The following is a 13,630-nucleotide window of genomic DNA, read 5'->3' as shown; positions in this document are numbered from 1 at the left end:
ACCCCCTGTATGTGCACACTGCTGTATGTAAACCAGGAAGTTAGTGAGGACCCCTGTATGTGCACACTGCTGTATGTAAACCAGGAAGTTAATGAGGACCCCTGTATGTGCACACTGCTGTATATAAACCAGGAAGTTAATGAGGACCCCCTGTATGTGCACACTGCTGCATGTAACCAGGAAGTTAATGAGGACCCCTGTATGTGCACACTGCTGTATGTAAACCAGGAAGTTAATGAGGACCCCTGTATATACACACTGCTGTATATAAACCAGGAAGTTAATGAGGACCCCCTGTATGTGCACACTGCTGTATGTAAACCAGGAAGTTAATGAGGACCCCCTGTATGTGCACACTGCTGTATATAAACCAGGAAGTTAATGAGGACCCCCTGTATGTGCACACTGCTGTATGTAAACCAGGAAGTTAATGAGGACCCCCTGTATGTGCACACTGCTGTATGTAAACCAGGAAGTTAGTGAGGACCCCTGTATGTACACACTGCTGTATATAAACCAGGAAGTTAATGAGGACCCCTGTATGTGCACACTGCTGTATATAACCCAGGAAGTTAGTGAGGACCCCTGTATGTGCACACTGCTGTATGTAAACCAGGAAGTTAATGAGGACCCCTGTATGTACACACTGCTGTATATAAACCAGGAAGTTAATGAGGACCCCCTGTATGTACACACTGCTGTATATAAACCAGGAAGTTAGTGAGGACCCCTGTATGTGCACACTGCTGTATATAAACCAGGAAGTTAATGAGGACCCCCTGTATGTGCACACTGCTGTATATAAACCAGGAAGTTAATGAGGACCCCCTGTATGTGCACACTGCTGTATATAAACCAGGAAGTTAATGAGGACCCCCTGTATGTGCACACTGCTGTATGTAAACCAGGAAGTTAATGAGGACCCCCTGTATGTGCACACTGCTGTATGTAAACCAGGAAGTTAGTGAGGACCCCTGTATGTGCACACTGCTGTATATAAACCAGGAAGTTAATGAGGACCCCTGTATGTGCACACTGCTGTATATAACCCAGGAAGTTAGTGAGGACCCCTGTATGTACACACTGCTGTATGTAAACCAGGAAGTTAGTGAGGACCCCCTGTATGTGCACACTGCTGTATGTAAACCAGGAAGTTAATGAGGACCCCCTGTATGTGCACACTGCTGTATATAAACCAGGAAGTTAGTGAGGACCCCCTGTATGTGCACACTGCTGTATGTAAACCAGGAAGTTAGTGAGGACCCCCTGTATGTGCACACTGCTGTATGTAAACCAGGAAGTTAATGAGGACCCCTGTATATACACACTGCTGTATGTAAACCAGGAAGTTAATGAGGACCCCTGTATGTGCACACTGCTGTATGTAAACCAGGAAGTTAGTGAGGACCCCTGTATGTACACACTGCTGTATATAAACCAGGAAGTTAATGAGGACCCCCTGTATGTGCACACTGCTGTATGTAAACCAGGAAGTTAGTGAGGACCCCTGTATCTACACACTGCTGTATATAAACCACGAAGTTAATGAGGACCCCCTGTATGTGCACACTGCTGTATATAAACCAGGAAGTTAGTGAGGACCCCTGTATGTGCACAGTGCTGTATGTAAACCAGGAAGTTAATGAGGACCCCTGTATGTACACACTGCTGTATATAAACCAGGAAGTTAATGAGGACCCCCTGTATGTACACACTGCTGTATATAAACCAGGAAGTTAGTGAGGACCCCTGTATGTGCACACTGCTGTATGTAAACCAGGAAGTTAGTGAGGACCCCCTGTATGTGCACACTGCTGTATGTAAACCAGGAAGTTAATGAGGACCCCTGTATGTACACACTGCTGTATATAAACCAGGAAGTTAATGAGGACCCCTGTATATACACACTGCTGTATGTAAACCAGGAAGTTAATGAGGACCCCTGTATGTGCACACTGCTGTATATAAACCTGGAAGTTAGTGAGGACCCCTGTATGTGCACACTGCTGTATATAAACCAGGAAGTTAATGAGGACCCCCTTTATGTGCACACTGCTGTATGTAAACCAGGAAGTTAATGAGGACCCCCTGTATGTACACACTGCTGTATATAAACCAGGAAGTTAATGAGGACCCCCTGTATGTGCACACTGCTGTATGTAAACCAGGAAGTTAATGAGGACCCCTGTATGTGCACACTGCTGTATGTAAACCAGGAAGTTAGTGAGGACCCCTGTATGTGCACACTGCTGTATGTAAACCAGGAAGTTAGTGAGGACCCCCTGTATGTGCACACTGCTGTATGTAAACCAGGAAGTTAGTGAGGACCCCTGTATGTGCACACTGCTGTATGTAAACCAGGAAGTTAGTGAGGACCCCTGTATGTGCACACTGCTGTATGTAAACCAGGAAGTTAATGAGGACCCCTGTATGTGCACACTGCTGTATGTAAACCAGGAAGTTAGTGAGGACCCCTGTATGTACACACTGCTGTATATAAACCAGGAAGTTAATGAGGACCCCCTGTATGTGCACACTGCTGTATATAAACCAGGGAGTTAGTGAGGAACCCTGTATGTACACACTGCTGTATATAAACCAGGAAGTTAGTGAGGACCCCTGTATGTGCACACTGCTGTATGTAAACCAGGAAGTTAGTGAGGACCCCCTGTATGTGCACACTGCTGTATATAAACCAGGAAGTTAATGAGGACCCCTGTATGTGCACACTGCTGTATGTAAACCAGGAAGTTAGTGAGGACCCCCTGTATGTACACACTGCTGCATATAAACCAGGAAGTTAATGAGGACCCCCTGTATGTGCACACTGCTGTATATAAACCAGGAAGTTAATGAGGACCCCCTTTATGTGCACACTGCTGTATGTAAACCAGGAAGTTAATGAGGACCCCCTGTATGTACACACTGCTGTATATAAACCAGGAAGTTAATGAGGACCCCCTGTATGTGCACACTGCTGTATGTAAACCAGGAAGTTAGTGAGGACCCCTGTATGTACACACTGCTGTATATAAACCAGGAAGTTAGTGAGGACCCCTGTATGTACACACTACTGTATATAAACCAGGAAGTTAATGAGGACCCCCTGTATGTGCACACTGCTGTATGTAAACCAGGAAGTTAATGAGGACCCCTGTATGTACATACTGCTGTATATAAACCAGGAAGTTAATGAGGACCCCCTGTATGTGCACACTGCTGTATATAAACCAGGAAGTTAATGAGGACCCCTGTATGTGCACACTGCTGTATGTAAACCAGGGAGTTAATGAGGACCCCCTGTATGTACACACTGCTGTATATAAACCAGGAAGTTAGTGAGGACCCCTGTTTGTACACACTGCTGTATGTAAACCAGGAAGTTAGTGAGGACCCCCTGTATGTGCACACTGCTGTATGTAAACCAGGAAGTTAATGAGGACCCCTGTATGTACACACTGCTGTATATAAACCAGGAAGTTAATGAGGACCCCTGTATGTGCACACTGCTGTATGTAAACCAGGAAGTTAATGAGGACCCCTGTATGTGCACACTGCTGTATGTAAACCAGGAAGTTAATGAGGACCCCCTGTATGTGCACACTGCTGTATATAAACCAGGAAGTTAATGAGGACCCCTGTATGTGCACACTGCTGTATGTAAACCAGGAAGTTAGTGAGGACCCCTGTATGTGCACACTGCTGTATATAAACCAGGAAGTTAATGAGGAACCCTGTATGTGCACACTGCTGTATGTAAACCAGGAAGTTAATGAGGACCCCTGTATGTACACATTGCTGTATGTAAAACAGGAAGTTAACAAGGACCCCCTGTATATACACACTGCTATATGTAAAATAGGAAATTAACAAGGACCCCCTGTATAGCTCAAGGAACTCTACTGAATACTCTTGTAATGGCCTCTATACATAAAAGAATCTGTAAAAAAGAGTGAATATATGTATATTATAACTGACTCACTTTGCCGTGTATCTAAAACTAACACAACATTGTAAATCAACTCTATTCCAATAAACTTTTTTTAATTTCTAGAAATATAAATAATATAAATATAAAATAATAATATAAAAATATATAAAAATAATATAAAAAACCAAATATATAATACAATTGGATATTACTGGCCATAAAAAAGAAGTAATGATACATGCTATGATATGCATGAACATTGAAAACAATGGGTTAAGTGTAAATCACACATAAAAGGTTTACATATTGTATAATTTCATTTACATAGAATATCTAGAATAGGCAAATTATAGATTACAGAGACAGAAAGCAGATTAGCAACTGTCAGAGGTTGAGCAGAGGAAAACGAGGATTGACTGCTAATGGGTACGAGGTTTCTTTCTGGAGTGATTAAAATGTCCTGGAATTAGTAGTGATGGCTGTACTACTTTGTATCTATACCAAAACCGCTGTACACTTAAAACAGTAAATATGATAGGTAAATTATATTTAGCAAAAAAATGTAAAATAAAACATAAAATTTTTAATGAAAATTCTAGCAATTCAATACAAAACCTACTCACCAGTTGAAGTTTTCCCATTGTTTCTTGAAGATTCCACATTTCAGAAAGGTTTTTTTTAATCTCTTTCTAGGAATGAAAAGCTTATTAGGTACATACCTAAAAGTCAAGAATACTTAATGCTAGGTGACAGTGAAGATGAGGCCAAGTCATTTTTGAGTAATTCATGTTCCCTGCCATCAGTGAGAGCCAAAGCTTCAGCCAGCTATAGGCCTCAGTTTCCATGAAGAGGACGCAAAGTTTAGCTTTCTCTTTAATTTCTGGTATCCTGAATGCTTATAGGGACCTATTTGTAACACGTGCAACAAGAGAGCCACTTGAAAATCTTCTGTCTGTGTACTTGTAGGACTTTCCTCAAGCCTTGATGTTTAGAATTCCTCTTACGGCCCTGTCATTTCCTGACTTTCCTACCCTATTTGCTTTTCCACCACCCACTACTATCAACCTGGGCTTGTGCTCAGTGCTCAGCTGTGTCCAACTCTTGGCTACCCCGAGGACTGCAGCCCACCATGCTCCTCTGTCCATTGAATTCTCCAGGCAAGAATACTGAAGAGGGCTGCCATGCCCTCATCCAGGAGACGATCAACCTGGATCCTCTAAATGGCAACTAAGAGTGCTGAATGCCAAGGTTAAAATATTATGACCTAACAGGAATCTTTTACTCAGCCAAGTTGTCATTCTCAACTACTGCCCATGTGACATGTGAAACTGTTCAGTATGTTGTGCACACATGAGAGAATATGCAAAGAAAGTAGAAAAGGAGAGCAATGAGATAACAGAAATACTGCAAAGAAACCAAAGTCACAAAAGCAAAATTAAAACTGTACTAATCGAGACTTCCCTGGTGGTTCAATGGCTAAGACTCCATGCTCCCAACACAGGGGGCCCAGGTTTGATCCCTGGTCAGGGAACTTGATCCCACGTGCCAACTAAGACTGGTAAAATAAACAATTTTTAAAAATTGCACTAATTATGTTTTCTTCATTTTCAAGGTTGTTTTGGCTATTCTGGGTCCCTTGAGATCCATATGAATTTTTGGATTTTTTCCTATTTTTGTAAAAAAAACTATCCCTGGGATTTGGAGAGGGATCACACTGAATCTGCAGATTATTTTGGGTAGTGGGGACATTCAAACAATAAAGTCTTCCAATCCATGAACATAGGATATCTTTCCATTTATTTCTGTCTCTAAATTCTTTCAGCAGTGTTCTATAGTTTTCAGTATATAAGTCTTTTGCCTCCTTGGTTAAGTTTATCCCTAAGATCTTCATTCTTTTTGACGCTACTATAAACAGGATTATTTTCTTAATTTTCTTTTTGGATTTTAATATAGAAATGCATCCAGATTCCTATGCAATGATTTTGTATCCTGCAAGTTTGCTGAATTTATTAGTTCTTTTTTTTTTATTGGCATCTTTAGGGTTTTCTGTACATAATATCATCTCATCTGGAAACAAAATTTTACTTCTTTATTTCCAATTTGAATGCCTTTTACTTCTTTTTCTTGCCTAATTCCTCTGGTCAAGACTTCCAGTACTATGTTGAACAGAAGTAGAGAGAATGGACATCCTAGTCTTGTTTCTCATCTTAGAGGGAAAGGTTTCAGTATTTCACCACTGGGTATGATGTTAGCTGTGGGCTTTTCACATATGGCCTTTATTGACGCAGTTTCTTTCTATTCTACTAATTAATGGAGATGACACTGTATAAGATTAATTCATTTTAGTTTGATGTAAAGTAGTGACCTTAAAACTATCAATAGGTTATACTCATACTTGGGATAATATAAAGATTATCCAAGTATTATGCAAAACTATCATATACATACAGTTTTACAAAATCAATATCTGGATTCCTAATTTGCAAATATCCTTCTTAAAAATTATCTACCTGAAAACCTGTGGTCTAGGTATCATGTGAATTCTTCTTTCTCATCTACCCTCCCACAATTGCCTTTTGCCCACTTTTCAAAAGAAAAGCAAGCTTCTAATTTCATACTATATCTCTACATATAAAAAACTTCTGAAGTACCAGACAACACCTGAAATGTTGGGGCTGGTCAAAGCCTTTTATTAAGATGCTATTTTCTCCCATTATATCTTACTAAAAGATGTCTTTTCAGTACAATTTTACTTTTTTAGCTGATAAGTACCAACATTTGTGCTACATCTGTCACTTTGATCCATTGACTACTAATAATTATAATGATAACACTTTTTACAGGAAAATGCTAACATTCTGAACCTTACAATCACAGGACATTTTTAAATTAAAAAAATTTCAATTCATGTGTGTTTTTAATTGCACAGACATTTGATAGTTATCATAAAAAGATATTCAAGCATAAAATATGTTACAATAAGATACAATTTTGTGGGGATTTCAAGAAGGGTCATTTGGATTCTACTGGCTATATTTATAAGAACAATATGACAACTTTAAGAGATCAATGTTTACAACTGATTAGAAATTACATCCTTTGCATCTATTTAAAGATGAAAAATGTTAGCTACCAACTTAAAAATGTACAAGGACATATACAGTTTCAAAAAATACCTTTAAAGGGTTCATGAGCACATAATGACCTAGAGGACAAACTTCAGAAGCCTGCTCATAATGCAAAGAAAGGACAGATGAAAATCTTGAGTGAAAAGAGGAAGGAATCTGGAGAATTGCCATAAGAATAGATGTGCTTCAGAAAGACGCGTGAACAACTGGAGAAAGTGCCAACATTTAGAGCATGTAAATAACACTTTAAAAAAGCTTGAATTACAAAACAAACCAAAAGACCTGGATGGGATATCAAAAGAACTCAAGCTCACTCCACTCCAGGAGAATTAACGAGCGCCCCCACAGCTGAGACGTACCTTTGCTTCCTCAAGTTCTTTGTCGGCAGTCTTGAGCACTTCTTCTTTATGTCTTTCCAACTGCTGTGCTAACTGGTCTATTTCAGTTAATTCCTGGCAGAGTTTTTCATTTTTGTTACTTAAATTAACAACTTCAGATGTTACTGTTTCCTTGGTTTCCATAAGCTCTTGTATATGCTTTTCCAGGTCTTTATTAGCTTGCTGAAGAAAGTCAACCTAAATGGAATTTCTAATTCATAAATCAATAAATCGGAAAATTATCAAATACTGAACTTTCAAAATACTTCAAAACACTGTGTTTTTTAAAATACTGAAACTTAAAACTCCAGCTATTCTACATTTTCAAATTTATAGTTTTGATTTGTAAAACTGCTGATGAGTGGTTTTGTAAAAATATATATATGTCTTCAGTTTTCAAGCATGGAAGGAAAGGATAAGTAAGAAATTTGTGTGAGCCTTTTCCCAATATAGAGTTCTAAATATATGACAAGATTACCACTATGATGATATTAGTCTGGAGTGCGGTCCCATACAGTAGCCACTAGCATCTGCATATGGCTGCTGAGCACTTAAAATGTGGCTAGTCCAGAGGTGTGCTATAAATACAAAGAGGAGTCCAAAGACTTAGTACAAAAAAATAGTACAATATGCCAAAGATATCTGACAACACCAACTACATGTTGAAATGATAACATTTTGGATATATGTAAGTAGATACACTATTAAAATTAATTTCACTTGTTTTTACTTTTTTTAATCAGACTACTAGGAAATTTTAAATGACATATGTGGCTCATACCCTATTTCTACTGAACAGCACTGCTCAAGAGCTATGCTAATATTTGGGACTTAATCTACTCTGGCTGCAGTCCAGGCAGCAGTGATATCTATATTTCTAAAGATCCTATGGAAACAACCTAATGTCCTTGACAGGTGAGTGGATAAAGATGATGTAGTGTGTGTGTGTGTGTGTGTGTGTGTGTGTGTGTGTGTGTGTGTGTGTGTGTGTGTGTGTGTGTGTGTGTGTGTGTGTGTGTGTGTGTGTGTGTGTGCGCGCGCGCGCGCGCACAAGAGTATTATTCAGCCATAAAAAGAAGGGAATAAAGCCATTTACAGACACATGGGCAAACCTAGAGATTATCACACTAAATGAAGTCAGAAAGAAGACAAATACCAGGTGATATCCCTTATGTGTGGAATAAAAAAATACAAATGAACTTACTTACAAAGCAGAAACAGACTCGAAGACACAGAAAACAAATTTATGGGTACCAAAGGGGAGAGGGGATTGGGGAGGGATAAATTAGGAGTCTGGGATCAGCAGATACAAACTGTTGTATATAAAATACACAAGGTCCTACCATATAGCACAGGGAACTATATTCAATAACATGTAATAAAACATAATGGAAGGACTTCCCTAGTGGTCCAGTAGTTAGGAATCCCAGCTGCCAAAGCAGGGGACACTAGCGCAACCCTCATCCAGAAACTAGGATCCCGCAGGCCACGGGGCAACTAAGCCTGAAAAATGCAACTCCCGAGCCCGCCCGCTGCAACTGCTAAAGACTGGGCCCTGGAGCTCAAGCTTGGCAAGAAGAGAAGCCGCCTCCGCAAGACGCCTGTGCGCTGCCTACAGTCGCCCCGGCCGTGGGAACCAAAGCCCACGTGCAGCACAGGAGCCCCAGTGCAGTTAAAAACGAAGAGCCACAACGGAAAAGAATATGAAAAACAACACTGATACAATACGGATAACTGAGTCACTTGCTGCACGCCAGAGAGTAACACACAGTGACTCAGCTGTGCTTCAGTTAAAAAAAATTTCTAAAGGCCATTTGTCATGTTTCAAGAAATCTCTTGTTCTTTCACTCTTAGGTCAAACGCATGGCAAGGCAAACTACTACATAGTTAAATAAAAACTATGTTTACTTTTTATATTTATTTTTAAAAATAATATTTGTAATATTATAAAAGAAATAAAAATTTTGAAAATGGAGAAAATCATAAAGAAGACTATCTCACCACACAAAGATAAACCTTTATTAGTGTATTTTGGCGTAGTTCTAGTGTTTTCTCTCTCTGAAAGTACATATACAATTTTTAAAGCAAATTGAGGATTACTTTTTACCTGTAGTTTATTCTCTTCTTTTAAACACCTAATACTGTGGTATTATCAATTCCTACACCTCATTAAATATAAAAACAGGATTTTTCAACAGCTGTACCCAATTTTGGATACTCTGACTCTATGTAATTTTTTCTGCTGTAGATAATACCCAAATAAAAAACCCTTCCACCTTTACAAACCCAAAGACTGTTAAAAACACTTACAACTTTATACGCTCAGTGAAATAATCATAAAAGTCGTTACCTGAATATTAAAATGAGCAATAAGCTTTTCATTGGCTTTATTTCTAGTCTCCAGAGAAAGGATATCAGAGGAGTGACCCCCATCCAATGCAATCGACAGTCGTTCTATCTCTCGTTCTCTAAGTTCAATCTGAAAACATAAAGTTGTGCTATCATTTTTAAAGATATGGTTTTGAACTGAAATGATTAACACTGCACAAATGTTTATTTGAATATACTTCCATTTTTCTTATGTCCCACAATGTACACAAAAGATTAGCATTCATATATGTTACTGACACATAAATGGTATTATGAGATCCATTTAAGCAGAGCAAAAATATACACAGAAAATCTCAACCTAAGAATTGTCAACACAGGTTTCATAAGTATTTTTATTGAAGAGATTCTTTCTAATTTTATGTTTTGTTTTTTCCCTCCTCTAAGATTAGGCAATGTTTATACAAAAAGAAACTAAGTCCCGGAACTGAGTTTGAACTACTTCAGTGCCTGGTGAAATAAATGGGAGATAAACAAATGAATATAAAACAAAAAGGAAAGTGATTTGCTATTGAAACTCATTATTAAAAAGGATATAAGGCCGGAATGAATTTGCTTTACTATCTATTATGTAGAAAAAAACAGACATACAATCAAAAACATCCCTACCAACCATGAATTCACATGCAAGAATCTACAAAAACACACACACTTTCAAACTTTGGTTTTCAAAAAAAAAATTGAAAACAAAAACCAAGTATTCAATTTAACAAACAATTATTGAGCATAGTTCTAAATATACAAATATGAATAAAACATGATCCCTTACTTTCAGGAACACACAGCTTTACAGGAAAAGCAATAAAGTAAGCCAATAATTGCTTTAATATGTTGTTCAATGATACAATAATAGAAATAGGTATATAGTACCAAAATAGTCAAGGGAACAAATAAGTCCAAAAAAGTTATAAAATATGCCAGGCAGAGAAGAAAGGAGGGATATTCTAGGCAGTGACAAAGAAGCACAGGCAACACGCTATGTTTAAAGGAGCAGAAGTGACTCAGTGTGACTGAATTACAACACGCAAGGGGAATTAACAGTTGGAGATGAGGCCAAAGAATTAGGCAGGAACTAATTATGATAAGCTCTGTATACTTCACTAGGGAGAAATATTACTCAGGACTAAAGGGTGAATGTGATAAGAATAGGGCCAGAAGCAAGGAGACCTACTGTAGGAACATATGAGAGATGATTAGAGCCTAAGAAACAGTGGGACAGGACAGAACAGAATATTTAAGTTTAAGAACTGATAGAACTCGGCAAGTGGTATGTGACAGGCAGAGAATGAGACGTATAAAGACTCCAGAATGCTGGCTTGGGTCGATGCTGAAGCTTCCAACCAAAGTTGAGCATATAGAAGGAGAAACGAATGTGAGACAGAAGCTGAAAGTTCAGCACTAGGCATATGTGAACACACAGCCTTCATCCAAATGGAAATGCCAGTGTCAAGCTGGGCATATCAGAACAGAACTCAGCAGAGAAGTGTCAGCCTGAGAGGCTGGGGAGTCACCAATATTCAGGTAATAAACTAAGAGAGTAGATGAGACTATCTGAGAAAACATGGAGAGGAGAAGTCAAAGAATCCTGGGGTTTGGTGATATTTTAGGGAGGAGGCAGACAAAAGAGCAAAGACGATATTATAAGAGGCTAAAAAAAAAAAGGCAAGAAAAGGAAAACAAAAAGAAAATGAAGCCACAGAAGAGTTTCAAAGAGAAATGATCAATAATGTCAAATACTGCAGAGTGAGTCAGGAAAATGAAGACTTAAAGTATCCTTCCGGATGCGGCAACTAATGTCAATGGTAACAGTAACTAGACCAACTTATACAGTGGGGGACAGAGGCCAACAGAAGGTTAAGAAGTGAACAGGAAGTGAAGAAGTAGAGAAAGAAGAATAAGACACCCTTTAGACTGGCTCAGACGGTAAAGCATCTGTCTGCAATGCAGGAGACCCGGGTTCGATCCCTGGGTTGGGAAGATCCCCTGGAGAAGGAAATGGCAGCCCACTCCAGTATTCTTGCCTGGAAAATCCCAAGGACCGCGGAGCCTGGTAGGCTACCATCCGTGGGGTCGCAAAGAGTCAGACACGATGGGGTCACAAAGAGTCGGACATGACTGAGCAACTTCACTTTCACTTTCAGAGAAGTAGGCATGAGGGAGAAGAAGGCCTTAGTTAGCAAGAGGGGAAAGGTAATTAAAAGATTTTTTAAGGGGTATTAGTGATGATGATAAAAGCATCTCCTCACAGTACTGAAAAAATGTATACTCATTAAAATGGCCATATAAGTTTGCTAAAGAATAACTGATTAAAGCAATATCCTAAGGAGAAGAGAGGGAATGGGGCCAAGCACACAAAACAGGAAGAATACCATCCTACCCATTAAGTCTTAAGGAGAACCTGTGAATATTGCTCATTTTAAAGGCAGAGATAGGAAAATGAAAAAGAAGATGATGTCCTAAGAAGGAGGGTGTTACAGGCCATGGAAAGAGCTTGAAGAGAACAGTAAAATCTGGAATATATGCTGAGAACAGAACAAACTCCCACCAAAAAAAAAAAAAACTGATAGAGCAGACTCAATCAAGACTGATAACCACATGAAATTGGTGATTTCAATCAGAACGGTCAGGCTATTTTCTTCAAACGCCTCAGCCACCTCATGGAGACAATAAAGACTGATCAGTTTATGTTCATAAAGTACTTAGAAAAAAAATGTGATGAAAGAATGACTGAATATAAATTGAAAAATATCAATTAATATTCATCTCATATGCATATTTGATATGTTCAACATCTCTCCATAAAGTAAGTTTTTTGGATGACATTACTACAATTCCTTTTAACTCCATCTATCCAAGTGATCTTCAAAGTACTTTATAAACTTAACACTTATACCAATACACAGGTTATATCTATACTGGTATGTGCAGATTTCTTTACTCCAAAAAAACGTAGTTATGTGCAGAATATGAAAAACGTGCTACCTGATTTAAACTTCAGTAAGCATATTAAGAAAGAAAGCCTATAATTACCCAAATCAGAATTTATCCAAGACACAAAAAGAAAGTATAAAAGAACAAAGGTTGTTCAAAGTTTTCATCTAACCCCGAGTCTATTCACTCCCTTGCTTCTTTAGAAAACCATCTTATGGGGCACCAGTGCTTATAGAGAAAGTTTTCACGTAACCCCAAATCTGTTCACTCCCTTGTTTCTTTACAGAGCACCAGTGCTTTTAGAGAAAACATTCAACAAGCATGGCCACTCGGAAGAGTAACTTTCAAAGACATACTCAAAATGATAAAATCTACAGAAAGGGTAAAACAAGTTTTTAAAAAGACTATCATAAAGCATAATACACTTCAATAAAATATCTCTTGAGATGGAAACAGTTAATATGGTCATAATATTTGGGGAGATATATGACTCACCTTAAAAAAAAAACAAACTACTACTCACCTCAATGCATAGTGCAGGGAATGAACTGAAGGCTCTGAAGCCATCTAAGCCATTCCATCTATTAATTCTATTAACGAATTTACTAAAAAGAAAAGCTGTATTAAAAACTCAGGTATCAGAAATATTAAACATAACCCAATTCTATTTACAGTCACAGCGCACTCACCTCAATCCCAACTAGATAAATAAAAAATCCTACCTGCTTGTTATAATCTCAGTCCACTTTCCATCACTGCTAACTTCTCTTGTAACTGGCACACTTCCTGTTGAAGTTCTTGAATTCTGAAACATATTTATAAGTAATTTCAATATATTTTTGATAAGAAATACAAAATTACAAAAGTGAAATTAG

The 13,630-nt window shown here is 38.4% G+C and overlaps 1 long non-coding RNA gene across 1 annotated transcript in view; it reads right to left on the bottom strand.

The window, feature by feature from the left end:
* The window catches only part of LOC136155403 (uncharacterized), a 37,068-nt gene extending 32,489 nt beyond the window's left edge, over positions 1–4,579 (bottom strand). The window contains exon 1 of the long non-coding RNA XR_010660805.1: positions 4,555–4,579. This is a non-coding gene — a long non-coding RNA (uncharacterized lncRNA). The remainder of the gene's footprint in view (positions 1–4,554) is intronic.
* Between the last annotated feature and the right edge of the window lie 9,051 nt (positions 4,580–13,630).

The sequence above is a fragment of the Muntiacus reevesi genome, unplaced genomic scaffold, assembly GCF_963930625.1.
Source record: "Muntiacus reevesi unplaced genomic scaffold, mMunRee1.1 SCAFFOLD_141, whole genome shotgun sequence".
Classification (NCBI taxonomy): domain Eukaryota; kingdom Metazoa; phylum Chordata; class Mammalia; order Artiodactyla; family Cervidae; genus Muntiacus; species Muntiacus reevesi.
Note: the sequence above shows the minus strand (reverse complement) of the source record. Positions and strands in the feature narration are given on the sequence as shown.